We start from the raw sequence: 20,587 nt of genomic DNA, 5'->3' as shown, positions 1-20,587 counted from the left end.
AAGTAGAGGTGTGCTTTTTAACCCTCATGAGGGTACAGAGAGCATTACATGTAAAGATGAAGAAAGCACTGTCTGGTTGGAGCAGTGTCCTGATGTAAGACATGATGATGTGGTAAAGTTGGGCTCCATCATGAATGTGAACTTGGGTCAAGAAAAAAAAGAAAAAGGCTATGTAACTGCCCCCAATTCCTATCTTTTCCAGATAAAGCAAAAGACAGAGATGAAATCCAGGATACCCTGAATTCAAATCTGTGCATGTCTTCTGGAGATGGCAACAGGCTCCAGTAGGAAAGGCCAGTCAGCTCCAGCAATAAAGCCACTGAGGACCTGGGCCTACAGTCCAAATCCCAGAGTCCCGTTAGCACTGGAGAAAACATGTCAGATAATGGTAGTGTGGGCCATGGCTTCTCTGTGAATGTGGATGAAGTTGAAGTGATACAGAGTAACAGTTACTGGGAGAATTATGTCCCTCCTCCTATCCCGCTGGAATCCCAGTTCAACCAGGTCGATGGAGGCATTCAGTGTGATATGAGCCAGTGGCAAGATGAAGAGCACAAGAAATCTCGAGTCTTCACCAGAAAGCAGAAAGGCAGCAGAGGAAAAGTCAGTCAGATGTGGGAAATTGGGTGAAGTGGTAGAAAGGGACAGCTACCCAAGTATGTCCTTAGCTCTGCTAGGTTGGCCCAGATGAATAGCAAAGGGGTGGATGAAGGGATTCAGTGTGATATGAGCCGGTGGCAGGATACAGAGCTGGAGAAACCCCTGAGCAAATGCCTTACAAACATGAGTCATCACTAGACTGCAGAACTAAAAGATCACAGAGAAAGTCGATCAGGAATGGGAAGTTGAACACAAATGAAGAAGAAATGACCATGAATGATGAGACTGAGGAAGGATATCATTAAAACTTCAAAAAGGGTGGCAGGATTAAAAAAAACTGAAAGGCAGGAAGCAGAAAACCCTCAGCAATTTCTCAAGTGGTAATATAGTGTATTTATTGAAGAAAAATGCTGCCTTGAGCACTGTACTTCCCAAGGATTCAGAGGACTGTGAGTTGGAACAGGAAGTTGAAGATGAAATGTATGAGGTAGAATGCCTCTTTGAAGAAGTTAGTCCACTGGACCCTGTGACTTCCTCGAAAGGAAGGATTTATTGCAAGGCCAGCAGGATAATCAGGATGCCACCTAAGTGGTCTCTCCCTCAACTTACTGTCTGGACCACCAGAAATAAGGACAGGTTAAAGCATGGTGAATATAAGATCATCCCTATGGTGTATGAGGTGACCGGACAGGATGGCAGGCTCCAAAGGGAACGTACGATGGCCATGCAGGAGGGACTGGACTCCAAGAGAGCCTCTCACAAGTCATGGGAATGTAAGTGACTAATGGGCTGATCCTATTTGGTTGTCTGTGGTGCTTCTGTACTGGGTCCTGGATGCAAAGGCAGCCGTAGATCAATAGTATTTCTGCATTTTGAAAGTATGTTCTTAAACAACTGTGGGTGCCCATGTGTGTAGGATTGGCAGAGATCCCATTTGAGGTCCTGCATTCTAGAAATCATAATGTAATTTGAAACAAAGAGCTGTGGCAGATGATGGAGAGCTGAGCGGTCGTAAAGGACAGTGGGGTTGAGAGAAAAGGACATTGATGTAGGTGCAGTTGCTGAGAATGGGCAGTCCATGTGGAGGCAGTGAATTGTGAAACACATTTGGGGACTGTGGTGTGGAGTGGGAATGGAGACCGTAGCGTGAGCTCATCAAATGGGCAGTCTGGGCAGGTCAAGTGTGTTCCAGGGATTGAGCCTGAGACCAGCAGGACAGAGGGGAGACCTGAGAGAAGTTGAGAAAGTAGGTCTAAGCAGAATGGGCTACAGTAGTTAATTTTCTTTTTTAGATATTTGTCCTCTAGGCAATAAGGATTTGCCACAGCAAATTGAATAGAGAAAGTACAGGAAGAAGTATGCTCTAGGAATCTTCAGCTGGTAGTGCAGTGTAGGAGGAATTTGAACTCTGCCTATATGGCTGAAACCCCTGTATATAGTCAGTTTTAGTGATCATTGGATATAAAGTGATGAGGGTCTTAACTCATGTGGTAGTAAAAGATCTATGTGTAAGATCTGGGGTTTGAATTTGAGTACCTAGTGAAAGTGGTAGCGTCTATGGAAAGGTAAACTTGGGAAAGGAATTTGTTTTGCTTCACTGTGTGGTTGTCAGTGGGCGGACTGGAATAGCACGTCATGCATACCTCGTTGAAGCTGGACTTTGGACTACCCTATTTTTGGGGAGAGGGTCAAATGAGTGGGAGGTCCAAAGTAGAGCCTGGGGGATGATTATATCAGGGGTGTAAAAATGAAATTAAGCAGGTAAGAGATGAATGGGATGTATAAGGGCCCCCGAAAATTTAATTAAGTTCCAGTCTTAGCTCCTAAACCAGAATACTAGCCATCTTACCTTTCTTAGTCTTCTTAAAGTCTCTTTTGCCTCTGCTGTCATTTCTCATCAGTGTGTAGGAATCAGTTTTTTCCATCCTATCACAGCCCTGTGAAGAAGACAACTTTTTAGAAAATATTTATTTTTGAGAGAGAGATAGAGTACAAATAGGGGAGGGTCAGAGCGAGGGGGAGACACAGTATCCGAAGCAGGCTCCAGACTCTGAGCTGTTAGCACAGAGCCCGATGTGGAGCTCAAACTCATGAGGGGCTTGAACTCATGAACCGTGAGATATAACCTGAGCTGAAGTCAGATGTTTACCAACTGAGTCATCCAGGTGCCACTGAAGAAGATAGCTTTAATTTACTTTTGGCTATGCAGTAAAGATGATAATTTTCAGGCTGACTTCTCTAGATTATGTCTATTACTGTTTTTGCTAAATGATTTTTTTATGGCAAAGGATGTAGAATGATATAGTATCTTGTACAGTAGATTTTTCTTGAAAGATATGCTTTTGATTTGATTTTTCTGTTGGTTTTTAAGCAGTTTGGGTTATTTAATGGATGGATCATTTCTTCCCTCAGGTAACTGTGAGAGAAGGAAAACCAAAGTATCTTACAAGGTTTCAAACAGATTTGATGCAGATGCTGCAAAGTTTAGGAAACAGCCAGCAGGTACAGAGGTTGATGTCTATATTGTGTCCAGTTTCGATGTCTCAATGATAGGACTTTGGGGTTTCATACTCAGTGTGTGTTCTATTCTCTGAAACTAACACAGTTTGTGGGCAGTGAAAAATGGCAGGATTCTAACTGGATCATAGACCTGTATCTATAGATCCTTACTACGAGTAAGACTTTCAAATCTGTGGATTTTTTTGAATGATTTATTTTTATTTATTTTGAGAGAGAGCATAAGCAGGGGAGGGGCAGAGATAGAGAGACAGAGAGAATCCTACATAGGCTTTGCACCATCATCTCAGAGCCCGAAATGGGGCTTGATATCTCAGGAATAGTTTGATCATGATCTGAGCTGAAATCAAGAGCCAGACACTTAACTGACCCAGCCACCCTGGTACCCCTGTGGGATGTCATTTTTATGTCAGTTTTCTACATTTAATTCCCAGAGCTGTTAATGGTAGTTTATTTGGATTATGTGGGGTTTTGTAAGTTATCTTGGTAGTTTCACTCAAAGTGTCCCAGTTTAGAGCTAGTAGAGTTAGATACTGGAAGTTCAGGTTCTCCACTAAGGGGCTAGTAACATGACAGGCTTCTTTTCACACTGAGTCTTGCATTGAGTGTCCCTGAGACACCTTCAACCCCTGATCCCTGGGGTGTCTGGGAGCAAGTGGTTACTGGCCTTTCAACTAGGCTATTCCTGCCTTGCAGTGGTCATCAAGTAAAGACTAATAAAAGCAACAATGTCATGACATTTAGCTTTATTCTAAAAATGGAGTGTTAAGATCTTAGTAATGACTCTCACTATATCTTGAGTCTGTTATACAGCCTATTTGATAAAATGTATTATGCCATTTTTATTTCATAGGAAAGAAATTTCTGAGTTCCAGCTACATAGAAGAGCTAAATATTACATCATCATTACAGTTTAGAACGTGATCATCCCTTGATTTGAACTAATAAAGTTCAAATTATAACTAGAAACAAGAAAATGTGACATTGTAAAGCCTTTAGAATTATAAGGTATAAAATATCCAATAAATTGAATTGCTTATGTGTGTGATTCTCAAGCGTTTTCTTCTCTTCCAAAAATGGCCATGTTATCAGTAACACCAACAATAGAGTTGAGTTATTCCTGAATACTTCTGCCATGTATATTACTGTCTTATAGTCTCTAAGAACTTTTAAATATCGGGAAAAGTATGGTAGAGCTGAGGACAGAATAAATAGATAAAGGATTCTCCATAAATAGGAACTACCTGAGGATAGAAACCATACCTTACTCATTTTGCATAAATGGAGAATGGGCATATAGTTGGTCCACTGATTGGTATATCCAGGTGCAGTATGTTCTGTAGTTCTATCCAGTGTGTTACTTGAAACAAAGGAGACTTTAGGGAAATTATTTTTTTAATGCTTTTAAAACATAGGACCTAGATATTCTTTCAATAAATGGTGCAAGTTAAATATGAGTAGGTATCAAAAAAAAAATATATATATATATCAAAAAGATATATATATGGCTGAAGATTCCCCGTGTTTGAAAGAATAAGACATAGTAGCATTTATGGTGTTGCAGATGTGGGATTTTACTGATGTGTGACCAAGAATGCCTCCAAAGAGGCATATATGAGGATACATGGATGGGACCATCCAGTGTTGTCTCTAAGGTAAGCTCTATGAACATGTGCTTCCTGTATTTGTAACTCCTTATACTAACCTTCTGTAGATGTCATAGTTGAGGCAAGCAAAAGGTAGTTTTCCAAGGGCAGTTTTATGTAAAGGTATATGTGTTTGCATAATTTCCAGCTCAGGACTGCTTTAACTCCAGCTCTGGCCTATATACCCACCTATGGCTGGATAAGGTTATCTGCTTGTATACCCAATGTGCTGTTATCTCTTTCATGACATTACACATGAAGTGTAATAACAGGGGTACTTGTTGTACCTTAGAACCATGGAATACATGTTTTGTGCCATTGATAATTGCTATATCCTCTAGGGCATATCCCCATGAAGAAGTTAATATTTTAGATAACTAGTAGAAATAACAGTTTTTAAATTTTTTAAAATATTTATTCATTTTTGAGTGACAGAGTGTGAGCGGAGAAGGGGAAAGAGAGGGAGACCCAGCATCTGAAGCAGGCTCTAGGCTCTGAGCTGTCAGCACAGAGCCTGACGCAGGGCTCAAACTAACAAACCGTGAGATCATGACCTGAACCAAAGTTGGATGTCTAACCGACTGATTCACCCAGGTGCCCAGAGATAACAGTTTTCAATACCTCCTCCCCCAGTACACAGATTGTATCATGAGGTCTGCTACTTGTTAGAGCCTTTGACCTCACTACAGTGCCCTCTATACATCCTCTTACACTATAAAATCTGTGGATTGAGGTCTGGACTTTTTAGAGAGTAGTGTAGCTCCCTGGTTCATTCCTTACTTGATCCCCTGTCAGCCACCCTAAATAAAACTGTAAACTGTATGGAGTTACTTTCTTTGTTTTTTGGTTTCAAATTACTTTCTCAGTTTTGGGGGGGATAATTTACTGTCCCTCCTCCACCTTCTAACACCATGGGTAGAGTTGGTACTGGGGTTGTTGAGTGGGTAGATACAGGTGGCACAGTGTGACATCCACTGGTACTTCCAAATCATGTTCCAGCTGGAGAATCTACCCATTTAATAAAACCATATTGAACACCAATTCGTTGTTCAGTATATTGGAGGCTGAGGATATAACAGGGAACATGGTCTGTGCCATCAAGAAGCTTCCAGATTAGTGGGCAGTCAGGCAAGGAAATAGTCACCTTAGAGTGTGATAGCTGCCTTGGGTATTGAGAAGCACACAGGAGGAGCAGCTGAGGGTTTCTTAGAGGGATCAGGCTAGGCTTCTGACTCAGAACTGAGGTGGCTGGTGGCACCATTTTTAGAGGAAAAAAAAAAGTTAAGATGGGTATCCTGCTCTCAAGCAGGATAGAATGGTGGAATGCCCACAGGATTCTAAGTGAAAAAGTCTAGGGCTTAGGAGAGTGTTCAGGGCTGTCATCATTAGAGTGTTGATACTTTAAGCCATAAAGGTCAATGAGAACACAGAAGAATGGAGAGAAGATCTAAGAATTATGAGAAATATTGATATTTAAAGGACTGAGGCCAAGAGTTACATGGGAGATGAAGCAGGAACAGCTAATGAGATAGGTTAGAGCATCTGTAAAATGTTATGAAATCTGTTGCTAAGGATCCTTCATGAAAAAGTGGTCAACAGGGGCACCTGGGTGGCTCAGTCGGTTAAGCGTCCAACTTCAGCTCAGGTCATGATCTGACAGTTTGTGAGTTCGAGCACCACGTCGGGCTCTGTGCTGAAAGCTCAGAGCCTGGAGCCTTCTTTGGATTCTGTGTCTCATTCCCTCTCCGCTGCTCCCCCACTTGTGCTCTGTCTCTTAAAAGTAAATAAATATAAAAAAATTTTTAAAAAGTGGTCAACAGTGTCAAATGCGAAAAAAAAAAAGAAGAAAGGATTTGTTAGATTTGATAACCATGGCAACACAGATGCTCCTAGCAAAAGCAGTTCCAGAGACATTTTGTACTGAATTCTATACCAAGCTTCATACGTTGAAGTCTGACACCCAGTGTGACTACATTTGGAGAGTAGGACCTTGAAGGGAGTGATTAAGGTTAAATGAGACCATAAGACTGGGTACCTGATCCAGTAGAACTGTTCGTATAAAAGAGCAAGACATAACAGAGTGCTCTCCCCACGTGGGCATGGACAAAAGGCCAAGTAAAGGCTCAGAAGGTGGCTGTTTACAAGCCAGAAAGGGTCCCCTTACCAGAAATCAATCTGCTGGCACTTTCAGGTGGAACTTATAGGCTCCAGAACTGAGAAGATCCATCTGTTGTTTAGGCCACCCATTCCTTGAAATTTTGTTATGGAAGTCTAAGTGGACTAATCTAAGAGGTACAACCAAGATCATAATGGGTAAGGAAAAAAGAAAAGTATGTAAAGACAGCCAATACAATTGACTTTGAACAACAGAGAGGTTGGGGTGCCAACCCCCTTTGCAGTAAAAAATCTGAGTATATTTTAACTCCCCCCAAACTTAACTACTAATAGCCTACTGTTGATTGGAAGCCATAACAGATAACATAATTAACATATTTTATGTTGTATGTATTATATACTGTATTATAGTCAGACAAGCTTAAGTGTTAAGAAAATCATAGGGAAGAGAAAATACATTTACGGTACTTTATTTATTTAAAAAATCTGTATAAATGGGCCCACAGAATTCAGACCCATGCTATTTAAGGGTCAACTGTATAGGCAATTCTTTCAAGAGACTGCTCAGTGACTACCAACTGAGGCTGTTTCCATAGATTTTATTATTAAGCCATTTTATTGAGGTATGATTGGTACACAAAAAGCTTTACATTGGTATACAACTTGAAGAGCTTGGAGAGAAGTATATACCTGTGAAAATATAAAATATTCCCCACAATCTATGCCATAAGCCTTCAAAAGTTTCCTATTTTCTTTAAATATACATATACATACATATAATGTGTGTGTGTGTGTTAGGAACATAAGATCTAGGGATGTCTGGCTGGCTCAGTTGTTTAAGCATCTGACTTCGGTTCAGGTCATGATCTCACAGTCCGTGAGTTCAAGCCCCTCATGGACTTGTTGGGCTCTGTGTTAACAGCTCAGAGCCTGGAGCCTGCTTCGGATTCTGTGTCTCCCTCTCTCTCTGCCCCTCCCCTGCTCATGCTCTGTCTCTTTGTCAAAAATAAATAAACATTAAAGAGATAAGATCTTCTTTCATAAAAATTTATATAATATAGTATTATTAGGTATAGGTTCCATGCAATGAAGTCAATTTCTAGGACTTATTCATCTTATATAACTAAAACTTTTTACTCTTTGACTAAAACCTTTCTTTTCTCTCTCTCTCAAGCCCCTGGGAATCACCATTCTACCCCCTTGTTTCTATGGGTTTGATTATTTTAGATTGATCATTTAAGTGGTATTTTGCCATCATGTAGTGTTTGTCTGGCATCAGTGACCATAATATCCTCCTGTTTCATCCATGTTGTCATAAATTTTAGGATTTTCCTTTTTTTATGGCTGAATAATACTACATTGGATTTATCCATTTACCTGATGCTGGATATTTTTGTTGTCTGCATGTCTTGGCTATTGTGAATAATGCTGCAGTGAACGTGGGAGTGTAGTACCTCTTCAAGATCCTGAATCTACTGCCTTTGGGTATATACTTAGAAATGGGATCAGTGCATCATATAGTAGTTCTGTTTTAAAGTTTCTGAGGAACTACCGTATTGTTTTTGTCAGCAGCCTCACCCATTTACATTGCCACCAAGGTTGTCCAACGGTTATCTTTTCTCCACATATCAGTTATCTGTTATCTGTTTTCTTTGGTAATAGGCATCCTAACAAGTGTGAGGTGATATCTTACTGTGCTTCTGATTTGCATTTCATATCCCTGATCATTGATGTCTTTTGTACTTGATGGTTATTCTTCTTTGGAGAAATGTCTATTTAATTCCTTTGTCTATTTTTAAAATCAGCTTGTTTTCTTGCTATTGAGTTTCAGAAGTTCTTTATATATTTGCATATTAACCCTCTATTAGAGACATGGTTTGTAAATATTTTCTACCATTCCATAGGTTGCATTTTCATTTTGTTGATTGTTCTTTTGTTATACAAAAGCTTTCTTTCTTGTAGTAGGTTCCTATTCAGGAAATCAGTGTCAAGACTAATGTCAAGAAGATTTTTCCTATATTTTCTTGTTTTCTTTTAATGTTCATTTGTTTATTTATTTAGAGAGAGGGAAGGGGAGAGAGGGAGAGAGAGAACCCAAAGCAGGCTCCATGCTGTCAGCACAGAGCCTGACATGGAGCTCAGTCTCATGAACCATGAGATCATGACCTGAGCTGAAATCAGGAGTCGGGGGCTTAACTGCCTGAGCCACTCTGGCACCCAATTTTCATATGTTTTCTTTTCTTTTTTAATGTTCATTTATTATTTTTGAGAGAGAGAGCATGGAAGGGCATGCTCAAGTGGGGGAGGGGAAGAGAGAGAGGGAGATGCAGAGTCTGAAGCAGGCTCCAGGTTTCACACTGTAGATGTGTTCCACAACCTGATGTGGGGGTCAAACTCATGAACCATGAGATCATGATCTGGACTGAAGTTGGATGCTTAACCAACTGAGCCACCCAAGTGCCCCTCTTATGTTTTTTAAAATTTTTTAAAAAAATGTTTGTTTATTTTTGGTAAACAGAACACAAGCAGGAGAGAAGAGAGAGAGGGAGAGACAGAGTCCAAAGTCGGCTCCAGGCTCTGAGCTATAAGCACAGAGCCCGATGTGGGGCTTGAGCTCACAGACTGTGAGATCATGACCTTAGCTGAAGTCGGATGCTTAACCGACTGAGCCACCCAGGTGCCCCATCTTTTAAAAATTTTTAATTTATGTATTTATTTTTAAATTTATATCCAAGTTAGTTAGCATATATTGCAATAATGATTTCAGGAGTAGAATCTGTGATATATCACCTACATATAACACCCAGTGCTCATCCCAACAATTGCCCTCCTCAATGCCCTTTGCCCATTTAGCTTATCTCAACTCAAAACCCCTCTCTGTTTAAGAGTCTCTTATGTTTTGTCTCCCTCCCTGTTTTTTTAAATATTATTTTTGCTTCTCTTCCCTTATGTTTATGTGTTTTTTATCTTAAATTCCACATATGAGTGAAGTCCTATGATATTTCTCTTTCTCTGGTTAATTTCACTTACCATAATACCCTCTAGATCTACCCATGTTGTTGCAAATGGCAAGATTTTATTCTTTGTGATCACCGTGTAAAACTCCATTGTATATATATGCCACATCTTCTTTATGCATTCATCTGTCAATGGACATTTGAGCTCTTTCCATACTTTGGCTATTGTCAGTAATGCTGCTATTAACATTGGGGTACATGTGCCCCTTCTGTCGGAGGCCGCACCGGCTCCGACAGGTCCAGCGGTCCCTGAAGGATGGACGGTGTCGGCGAAAGAGAGAGAGAGCCCCGAGATTCTTTCTGATCACCAGGCAGGCATCTCCTGTCGGTTTTGGTATCTTTATTTTAAGGTTCAGCAACAAGATGAAGTCATAGAAAGGAATTTCTTATAATGGGAGGCCTTTTGTGATATCAATTAACAGAATGTTCTTAGTGAAAAACAGCATAACCTACAAGTTAAATTGTATATAGATAAGCTAGGAGTTATTCTGTCTGGCCCTCAAGAAGATAAATGTTTCTGAATTGGTTTATTTGTGGAAACTAACATGGGGGCCCTAAATTGTCAGTCTTTGCACCTGGGTTTATGTTTTAGCTACTCTTATCTATCCTCATCCCAGCTGCCAGTGTAAGGGAGGGTGTTTGTGGAATGCAGGCCTTGAGGAAGGGACTGCTATGCTTTACCAATTAGCAAAGATATATGTAGTAGCTATGTTCTGCTCTTAACCCCAAAATAGGCTGTCTCGGGGCCAGGCTCAATTGTAACTCTTGTGTTCTTAACCCCCTCTATTATCTAAGCCTTGGGTCTGCAGGGCCCATAGGAAGAGCCTTTTGACAATTGCCCATAGAGCTTTCATCTAAAGTCTCTTTTGTAAAGGCAGGAATATGCTTTTCCTTATGAGGTATCTGTATTCAGAATATGGGTCTGATATAGAATATTGGGAGGCCTGGTCAATACCAGCATGCTTATATCCAACATGAGCCAGTAGTAGTAGAAGGAGATACCAGTTTTCATTTCTCATCGGAGGAGCTGCAAATATTGTCACTTCCTTGCCGTGATTGCCATCCAGAGAGGCCGGTTCGGCTCCCGACACCCTTCGAAACAGCACTGCTGTTACATCTTTTGGGTAGTGGTGCAATTGCTGCGATGTAGGGTAATTCTATTTTTAATTTTTTTTTTTTTTACAAATAGTTTATTGTCAAATTAGTTTCCACATAACACTCAGTGCTCATCCCCAAAGGCCCCTCCTCCATCCCCTTCCCCCCTCCCCCCCACATCCATCAGTCCTCAGTTTTTGTCTGCATTCAAGAGTCTCTCATGGTTTGCCTCTCTCCCTTTCCCCCACCATTTCCTCCCTTCTTCTCCCCCTTGTTTCTCCATCAAGTTCCTCCTAATCCTCCTATACGTGCAAACATATGATATTTTCCTTCTCTGCCTGACTTATTTTGCTCAGCATAACTCTATTTTTAATTTTTTGAGGGACCTCCATACTGTTTTCCAGAGAGGCTGCACCAGTTTGCATTCCCACCAGCAGTGTGAAAGAGATACTCTTTCTCTGCATCCTTGCCAACATCTATTGTTTGAATTGTTAATTTTAGCCATATGACAGGTATGAGGTGGTATCTCATTGTGGTTTTGATTTGCATTTCCCTGATGATGAGTGATGTTGAGCATTTTTTCATGTGTCTGTTAGCCATCTGGATATCTTCTTTGGAAAAGTGTCTATTCATGTCTTTTGCCCATTTCTTCACTGGATTATTTGTTTTTTGGGTGTTGAGTTTGATAGTTCCTTATAGATTTTGTCTGAAATGTCATTTGCAAATATCTTCTCGCATTCTGTTGGTTGCCTTTTAGTTTTGCTGATTCCTTCGCTATGCAGAAACCTTTGCTGTGCAGGAACTTTTTATTTTGGACCAATAGTTCATTTTTGCTTTTGTTTCACTTGCCTCCAGAGATGTGTTGAGTAAGAAGTTCCTGTGGCCGAGGTCAAAGAGGTTTTTGCCTGCTTTCTCCTCAAGGATTTTGATGGCTTCCTGTCATGTTTAGGTCTCTCATGCATTTTGAGTTTATTTTTGTGTATAGTGTAAGAAAGTGGTCCAGGTTCATTTTCCTGCATGTGGCCGTCCAGTTTTCCCAGCACCATTTGCTGAGGAGACTGTCTTTATTCCACTGGGTATTCTTTGCTGCTTTGTCAAAGATTAGTTGACCATATTTCTGGACCTGGCTGAGCAGGAGGCACCATCATGGGAGTCGACATCTGCCACAATAAGGACCGAAAGGTTCGGTGCAAGGAACCCAAGAGCCAGGACATCTACCTGAGACTGTTGGTCAAGCTGTACCGGTTTCTGGCCAGATGGACCAACTCTACCTTTAACCAAGTCGTGTTGAAGAGACTGTTCATGAGTCGCACCAACAGGCCGCCTCTGTCCCTTTCCCGGATGGTCCGGAAGATGAAGCTGCCTGGCTGGGAAAACAAAACCACCGTGGTGGTCGGGATGATCACCGATGATGTGCAGGTCCAGGAGGTGCCCAAGCTGAAGGTGTGTGCACTGCATGTGAGCAGCCGCACCCGGAGCCGCATCCTCAAAGCTGGAGGCAAGATCCTCACCTTCGACCAGTTGGCCCTGGACTCCCCCAAGGGCTGCAGCACCATCTTGCTGTCCAGTCCACGCAAGGGCTGAGAGGTGTACAGGCATTTCGGCAAGGCCCCAGGAACCCCTCACAGCCACACCAAACCCTACGTGCGATCCAAGGGCCGGAAGTTCGAGCGTGCCAGAGGCCGCAGGGCCAGCCGTGGCTACAAAAACTAACCCCAGATCCTGCCTTGTTATTAAAAAGATGTTGACTGTTAAAAAAAAAAAAAAAAAAAAGATTAGTTGACCATAGATTTGTGGGTCCATTTCTGGATTCTTTATTCTGTTCCATTGATCTGAGTGTCTGTTTTTGTGCCAGGACCATACTGTCTTGATGATTACAGCTTTGTAATATATCTTGAAGTCCGGGATTGTGATGCCTCCAGCTTTGGTTTTCTTTTTCAGGATTGCTTTGGCTATTGGGAATCTTTTCTGGTTCCATACAAATTTTAGGGTTATTCTAGCTCTGTGAGGAAAGCTGGTGTTATTTTTATAGAGATTGCATTAAATATGTAGATTGCTTTGGGTAGTGTTGACATTTTAACAATATTCTTCCATTCCATGAGCATGGAATGTTTTTCCTTTTGTTGTGTGTCTTCTTCAATATCTTTCATAAGCTTTCTATAGTTTTCAGTGTATAGATTTTCCACTTCTTTGGTTAGGTTTATTCAAAGGTATTTTATATGATTTTTGGTGCAATTGTAAATGGGATTGATTCCTTGATTTTTCTTCCTGCTGCTTCATTATTGGTGTATAGGAATGAAACTGACTTCTCTGCATTGATTTTATGTCCTGTGACTTTGCTGACTTCATTGATCAGTTCTAGCAGTGTTTTGGACTTCTTCCTTGCTGATTTGGATACCTTTTATTTCTCTGTGTTGTCTGATTGCTGAGGCTAGGACTTCCAATGCTATATTGAGTGAAAGTGGTGAGAGTGGACATTCTAGTCATGTTCCTGACCTTAGGGGGAAAGGTGTCAGTTTTTCCCCATTGAGGATGATATTAGTGGTGGCTCTTTTGTATATGGCTTTTATGATCTTGAGGTATGATCCTTCTATCTCTACTTTTATTGAGAGTTTTTATCAAGAAAGGATGCTGTATTTTGTCAAATGCTTTCTCTGCATCTATTGAGAGGGTCATATGGTTTTTATCCTTTCTTTTATTAGTGTGATTATCACATTAATTTGCAGATAGTGAACCAGCTCTGCATCCTAGATATAAATCCCACCTGATTGTGGTGTATCATTCTTTTAATGTATTGTTGGATCTGGTTGACTAGTATCTTGTTTAGAATTTTTGCATTCATGTTCATCAGGAAATTGGTCTGAGTTCTTTTTAGTGGGGTTTTTGTATGGTTTTGGAATCAAGGTAATGCTGACCTCATAGAATGAGTTTGGAAGTTTTCCTTCCATTTCTATTTTTTTGAAACAGCTTCAAAAGAATAGGTGTTAACTCTTCTTGAAATGTTTGGTAAAATTCCATTGGAGAGCCATCCAGCCCTGGACTCTTGTTTGTTGGGAGATTTTTGATTACTGATTCAATTTCTTTACTGGTTATAAGTCTTTTCATATTTTCTGTTTCTTCCTGTTTCAGTTTTAGTAGTTTATATGTTTCTAAGAATTTGTCCATTTCTTCCAGATTGCCTGATTTGTTGGCATATAATTGCTTATAATATTCTCTTATTGTTTTTATTTCTGCAGTGTTGGTTGTGATCTCTCCTCTTTCACTCTTGATTTTATTTATTTGGGTCCTGTCCTTCTTTTTGATAAATCTGGCTAGGGGTTTATTAATTTTGTTAATTCTTTCAAAGAACCAGCTCCTGGTTTCATTGGTATGTTCTATCATTATTTTTTATTTCAATATCATTGATTTCTGCTCTAACCTTATTGTTTTTTGTCTTCTGCTGGTTTTGGGCTTTATTTGCTGTTCTTTTTCCAGCTCTTTAAGGTGTAAGGTTAGGTTGTATATCTGATACCTCTTTTTCTTCTTTAGGAAGGTCCGGGTTGTTATATGCTTCCCGCTTAGGACTGCCTTTGCTGTATCCCAGAGGTTTTGGGCTATTGTGTTAACATTTTCATTGGCTTCCATATATTTTTAAGTTTCTTCTTTAATTGCCTGGTTAACACATTCATTCTTTAGTAGGATGTTCTTTAAAAAAAATTTTTTTTTTAATGTTTATCCATTTTTGAGAGAGAGAGAGAGACAGAGTGCGAGCAGGGGAGAGGCAGAGAGAGAGAGGGAGACACAGAATTTGAAGCAGGCTCCAGGCTCTGAGCTGTTGGCACAGAGCCCAATGCAGGGCTCGAATTCATGAATCGTGAGATCACGACCTGAGCTGAAGTTGCATGCTTAACCAATTGAGCCATGCAGGTGCCCCTAGTAGGATATTCTTTAATCCCCAAGTATTGGGGATCTTTCCAATTTTTTTCTTGTGGTTGATTTCAAGTTTCATAGCATTGTGGTCTGAAAATATGTGTGGTATGATCTTGATCTTTTGGTACTTATTGAGGGTTGGTTTTGTCCCAGTATGTGATCTCTTCTGGAGAATGTTCCGTGTACACTTGAGAAGAATGTGTATTTTTGCTGCTTTAGGATGAAATGTTCTGAATGTATCTGCTAAGTCAATCCAGTCCAGTGTGTCTTTCAAAGCCATTGTTTCCTTGTTGATTTTCTGCTTAGATGATCTGTCCATTGCTGTAAGTAGGGTGTTGAAGTTTCCTACTATTATGGTATTATTATCAATGAGTTTCTTTATGTTAGTGATTAATTGATTTATATATTTGGGATCTTCTTGGTGGATAGACCCCTTAATTGTGATGTAATACCCTTCTTCATCTCTTATTACAGTCTTTATTTTAAAATCTAGTTGGTCTAAGTATGGCTATTCCAGCTTTTTTTGGCAACCATTAGCATGATAGATGGTTCTCTATCCCCTTACTTTTAATCTGAAGGTGTTTTTAGGTCTAAAGTGGGTCTCTTGTAAACAGCATATAAATGGATCTTGTTTCCTTATCCATTCTGTTACCCTATGTCTTTTAATTGGAGCATTTAGTCTATTGACTTTTAGAGTGAGCACTGAAATATATGAATTTATTGCCATTGTGTTGCCTGTAGAGTTGGGAGTTTCCGGTGGTGTTCTCTTTCTAATCTTTGTTGCTTTTGGTCTTTTTTTTTTTTTTTTTTTTTTTCCCATCACTTCTCCCTTCAGAGAGACCCCCTTAAAATTTCTTGTGGTGCTGGTTTAGTGGTCATGGACTCCTTAGTCTTTGTTTGGGAAATTCTTTATCTCTCCTATTTTAAATGACAGCCTTGCTGGATAAAGAATCCTTGGCTGCATATTTTTCCAATTCACCACATTGAATGTTATTCTGCCACTCCTTTCTGGCCTGCCAAGTTTCTGTGGGTAGCTCTGCTGTGAACCTGATATGTCTTCCCTTATATGTTAAGGATTTTTCCCCCTTGGTGCTTTCATAATTCTTTCAGTTTTTGTGTATTTTGTGAATTTACTATGATATGTCCTCTTGATGGTAGATTTTTGTTGAATCTAATGGGAGTTCTCTCTGCTTCTTGGATTTTGATGTTTGTATCATTCCCTAGGTTAGGAACATTTTTCAATATAACTTGCTCACATAAACCTTCTACCCTTTTCTCTGTCTCTTCATCTTCTAGGATTCCTATCATTAGGATGTTATTCCTTTTTAATGTCATTGAGTTCTCTAATTCTTATATCGTGGTTTTGCCTTAGTTTCCCTTTTTTTTTTTTTGCTTTATTAGTCTCTGTAATTTTGTTTTCTATATCGCTGATTCACTGCTCTGCTTTGTCCATCCTTGCCACTGTGGCATCTATTTGAGATCTCATCTCGGTTTTGGCATTTTTAATTTTGTCCTGATTAGATTTTACTTCTTTTATCTCTGCAGAAAGGGGTTCTATGTTTTTTTTCAACGCCAGCTAGTATTATTATTATTTTTTTAAAATTTTATTTATTTCTAGGAGAGAGAGAGAGAGAGAGACAGCATGAGCAGGGGAGGGTCAGAGAGGGAGGGAGACACAGACTCTGAAATAGGCTCCAGGCTCTGAGCTGGCAGTCAGCACAGAGCCCGATGCGGGGCTTGAACCCACGAACCGTGAGATCATGACCTAAGCGAAAGTCGGACGCTTAACCGACTAAGCCACCCAGGTGCCCCCCAGCTAGTATTATTACTATGTGGTTCTAAAGTCCAGTTCGGACATCTTACTTATATCTGTATTAAGTTTCCTGTTCTTTCTTTTAAGGTGAATTTCTTCATTTTGTCATTTTGTAGGAAGAAAAAGTATCAATAAGAAAAGTTTAAAAAATTAAAAACAACACACACACACACACACACACACACACACACACACACACAAATAAAGGAAGCTAGATCCTACATGTGTTTTGGTCTGGTTGTTGAAAGAATCTTGATAGAATAGAGAAAAAAGGTAAAGAAAAGAAAAAGAAGTAAAAAGTTTGAAAATTTTAAAAATGTGTATAATAGGGGCATAGGGGCGCCTGGGTGGCTTAGTCGGTTAAGTGTCCGACTTTCGCTTAGGTCATGATCTCGCGGTTCGTGGGTTCGAGCCCCGCATCGGGCTCTGTGCTGACTGCCAGCTCAGAGCCTGGAGCCTGTTTCAGTCTGTGACTCCCTATCTCTCTGACCCTCCCCTGCTCACACTGTCTCTCTCTCTCCTAGAAATAAATAAAACATATTAAAAAAATGAGTATAATAAAATAGAATAAAATGAAGAAAGTGAAATAGCATAAAAAATTTACAAAAAAAAAACGTAGTAAAAAGAATCAACATTTTTTTAAAAAATAAAGGAAAATAGGAGCACCTGAGTCGCTCAGTCAATTGAGCATCCGACTTCAGCTCAGGTCATGATCTAACGGTTTGTGGGTTTCAGCCCTGTGTGTTAGGCTCTTTGCTGACAGCTAGCTCAGAGCCTGGAGCCTGTCTTTGGATTCTGTGACTCCCTCTCTCTTTGACCCTCCCCTGCTCACACTGTGTCTATCTTTCTCTCAAAAATTAAAGTAAAACATTAAAAAAAAAAGAAAATAAAAATAAAATTTTCTTTCTGTATCTGAGAAAAAGAAAAGGAGAAAGAAAAAAATGGATAGACAAGCAAACAGAATAAAACCAGAATGAAGTTACATCCAGTTTCCCCTGGAACTTAAACTATGATTATGAAACACTTTATAGCCCACCATTAAGCAGGTGGAGAGACTTGTGGTGGTCCTGTAGGACATTGGCTAAGAGGGTGCACTTGCCGGGTCTTTGTGTAATGGCTCTGTTCTCCACTAGGTGGCCCTGCTTAGTTAGGGTGGGTCAGTGTGGTGTGCCTGCACATGTATGTGCGTGTGTGGGAGGTGTGAAAATGGTGTCACCCAGCTTCCTAGTTTCTGGCACTGGAACTCTGCGCTTTCACCAACCCACAATCAAGCACCCCTCCTTTATCTCAGGCATCTTTCCACTCCCTGCTTCTCCACTATGTCCAAGTTGTCAGCCTTCCAGGTGGCACCTCCCTCCTGAATTTTATCTCAGATGGTGCTGTGTTTCCAAAGCCCTCACTTCTGAGAACTCTGTGGCTTGGCCCCACTCTTACCCTCTGGGGGAGGGTCTTACTGAGCAATGGCCAGGTGCCGGCTTGCCCCAGGGAACGTTTGTGCCATTGCACTGCAGCAGAAGTTCAGGGATTTTGGCAAACCACAACACAGCCTGCGTCAGGTTTCAGTGCACTCTGGTGTCTGTCCTAGTACTAGCAAACATGGCTGCTCTCTGGGGTCTGCTGGGACCTTAACCTCTAGGGAGGCCGTATGGCCTCTACCAAATGTCCTCTAAGCAGGGGAACTGCTTTTCCCTGTGTGGCCCACAGACCCCTCAGACCTAGCTGCTTGCTCCTTGGGGACTTACCCTTCTTCCCCACCAAAGCATCACCAGGTATTGAGCTCTGGAATTTCCCACTCTGAGCTACCATTTATAGAGTCCTAATGGTATTGAAATCCTCTCCTTTCTCCAGACAATGGTTGGGGGAAGATTTCTTGTTCAGTCCCTTGTGAGTGTTTCCACTTTTTCTCTCCAGCTATTTTTGAGGGGAGTACTTTTCCTGCACTCTTCTCCCCCTGTCTCCTTTCTCTGTTCTCTGCAAAAACAGCTCCCTACCCTCTGTGATTACTCTCTCTCTTCCCTAGTTCACCTCTTCACACCATGTACCTGCTGAGTTCTGTGGCTCAAGTTATGCAGATTGTTGTGTTAATCCTCAGATCAATTTCCTAGGTATGCAAAGTGGTTTGGTGCTGCTCTAGTTGGAATTTCAGGGATGAGAGAGGCTGAGAAGTTGCTCTGCCATCTTGCCCTCTCCCATCTCTCCTATGTCTTCTTATAGAAGTATTAAAGCTTCAGGTCCTAACATCATTTATCTATTATTATTATTATTATTATTATTATTTTAAACTCTGTATCTAATGTGGGGCTTGAACTTACAACCCCAAGATCAAGGACCAGCTAGGTGCCCTTCAGGTCTTAATATTTAAATATTTACTCCATTTTGAGTTGATTTTCGGGTATGGTATAAGGGTCTAGTTTTATTCCTTTTTATGTAGATATTTTTGGTTGTCACAACTGAGGGGTGGTAGTGCTAGTGGCATCTAGTGGATAGATGCCAGTGAATATTCTACGATGTGCAGAATAGACCCCCACAAGTAAAATTTAGTCCCTGAAATAAATAGGGCCAAGGTTCAAAAACCCTGCTGTAAGGGTGCCTGGCTGGCTCAGTTAGTAGAGCATGCAACTCTTGATATCAAGGTTGTGAGTCTGAGCTCCACATGGGGTGTAGAGAGTAGTTAAAATCTTTAAAAACAAAACAAAAAGAAAACCCCTGCTATAAAGGAAAGAGCTAGACAGAGATATGGGATCAAAGGAGGAACTTCATTTTTCAAGAGATGAAAGAATCTTGAGGTTACTTGGGTAGTGAAATGGGCCCCTGTAGACAAGGAAAGAGGTTGTGAAAATTGGTATAGACCTTCTTGGAGGGCAAAAATCAGAACATTTCTAACATTAACAAGCTATTCTATTCAAATACTTGCACATGTACACTAAGATATTTACTCCTAGACATTCATTAGTGTTAGTAACAAATTGAAAGGCTTTGGAACCAATTTCACAATGTGTATGTGTGTTTCCCCACACATCCAAGGAATTCTTGTGACACCAGCAGGGTGTCCTACAACTTAACTAAATTCTCATACTAATACCAGGAAAGAGTATCAGATTCCACAGGTTAAGGGCTCAGTCCAACAAGACTTCCCCACCCCTCTTCAAATGCCACTTATAAGCCCTATGCTTCTGGCAGACTGACCTGCTATAGGTTGGAGGTTCCAATGCCGCCTGTCTTGGGTTTGATTAATTTGCTTAGAGCAGCTCAGAGAACACACACATTTTACTTACTAGATTATTGGTTTATTATAAAAGGATGTAAGTCAGGAACAACCAGATGGAACAGGTGCTTAGTGCAAAATATGTGGGAAGAGGTGAGGAGCTTCTATGCTATATGCAGGTATGTCTCTCTAGCAGGACTTATATGTGTTGACCCACCTGGAAGCTCTCCAAACCATATAAGAAATTCCATATTACATGAGCACGATTAAATCATTGGCCATTGGTGATTAATTCAATCTCTGGACATTTTACCCTCCCCTGAAATCAGGGGGGTGGGACTGAAAATTCCCTTTGCTGTTTATGGTTGGTTTCCCTGGCATCACCAGTCCCCATCTGTAGGTGCTTTCCAAAATCCACCTTGTTAACATAAGTCTAGTGGTGGTGGAAAGGAGTTTATTATGAGTAACAAAACCCCTGTTTTTGCCTTTATGGTTCTGAAGGGATTTCAGGACCTGAGGACAGGAGACCAAATATTGAAGAAAAAAAAAAAAGGCCTCATTGCTCTTATCACTCATGAAATTCCAAGTGTTTTAGAGAGATAAGAGCCAGAAACTGTGGATGAAGACCAAATGTACATGAGAAATATTATTTTGGTCATCTGAATATTCA

At 40.6% G+C, this 20,587-nt stretch overlaps 1 protein-coding gene and 1 pseudogene across 1 annotated transcript in view; one reads left to right on the top strand and one right to left on the bottom strand.

The window, feature by feature from the left end:
* Positions 1-2,483: 2,483 nt before the first annotated feature.
* Positions 2,484-20,587, bottom strand: part of RP9 (RP9 pre-mRNA splicing factor) — a 40,237-nt gene continuing 22,133 nt past the window's right edge. The window contains exon 7 of the transcript XR_005531572.1: positions 2,484-2,537. The gene's annotated coding sequence lies outside the window, so the exon portion shown is untranslated. The remainder of the gene's footprint in view (positions 2,538-20,587) is intronic.
* On the top strand, positions 12,119-12,763 carry LOC120244566 (annotated as a pseudogene).

This window comes from Hyaena hyaena, unplaced genomic scaffold (genome assembly GCF_003009895.1).
Source record: "Hyaena hyaena isolate Hyena2069 unplaced genomic scaffold, ASM300989v1 scaffold_387, whole genome shotgun sequence".
NCBI classification, from domain to species: domain Eukaryota; kingdom Metazoa; phylum Chordata; class Mammalia; order Carnivora; family Hyaenidae; genus Hyaena; species Hyaena hyaena.
The sequence above is the reverse complement of the archived record's forward strand: the minus strand, read 5'-3'. Positions and strand labels throughout refer to the sequence as shown.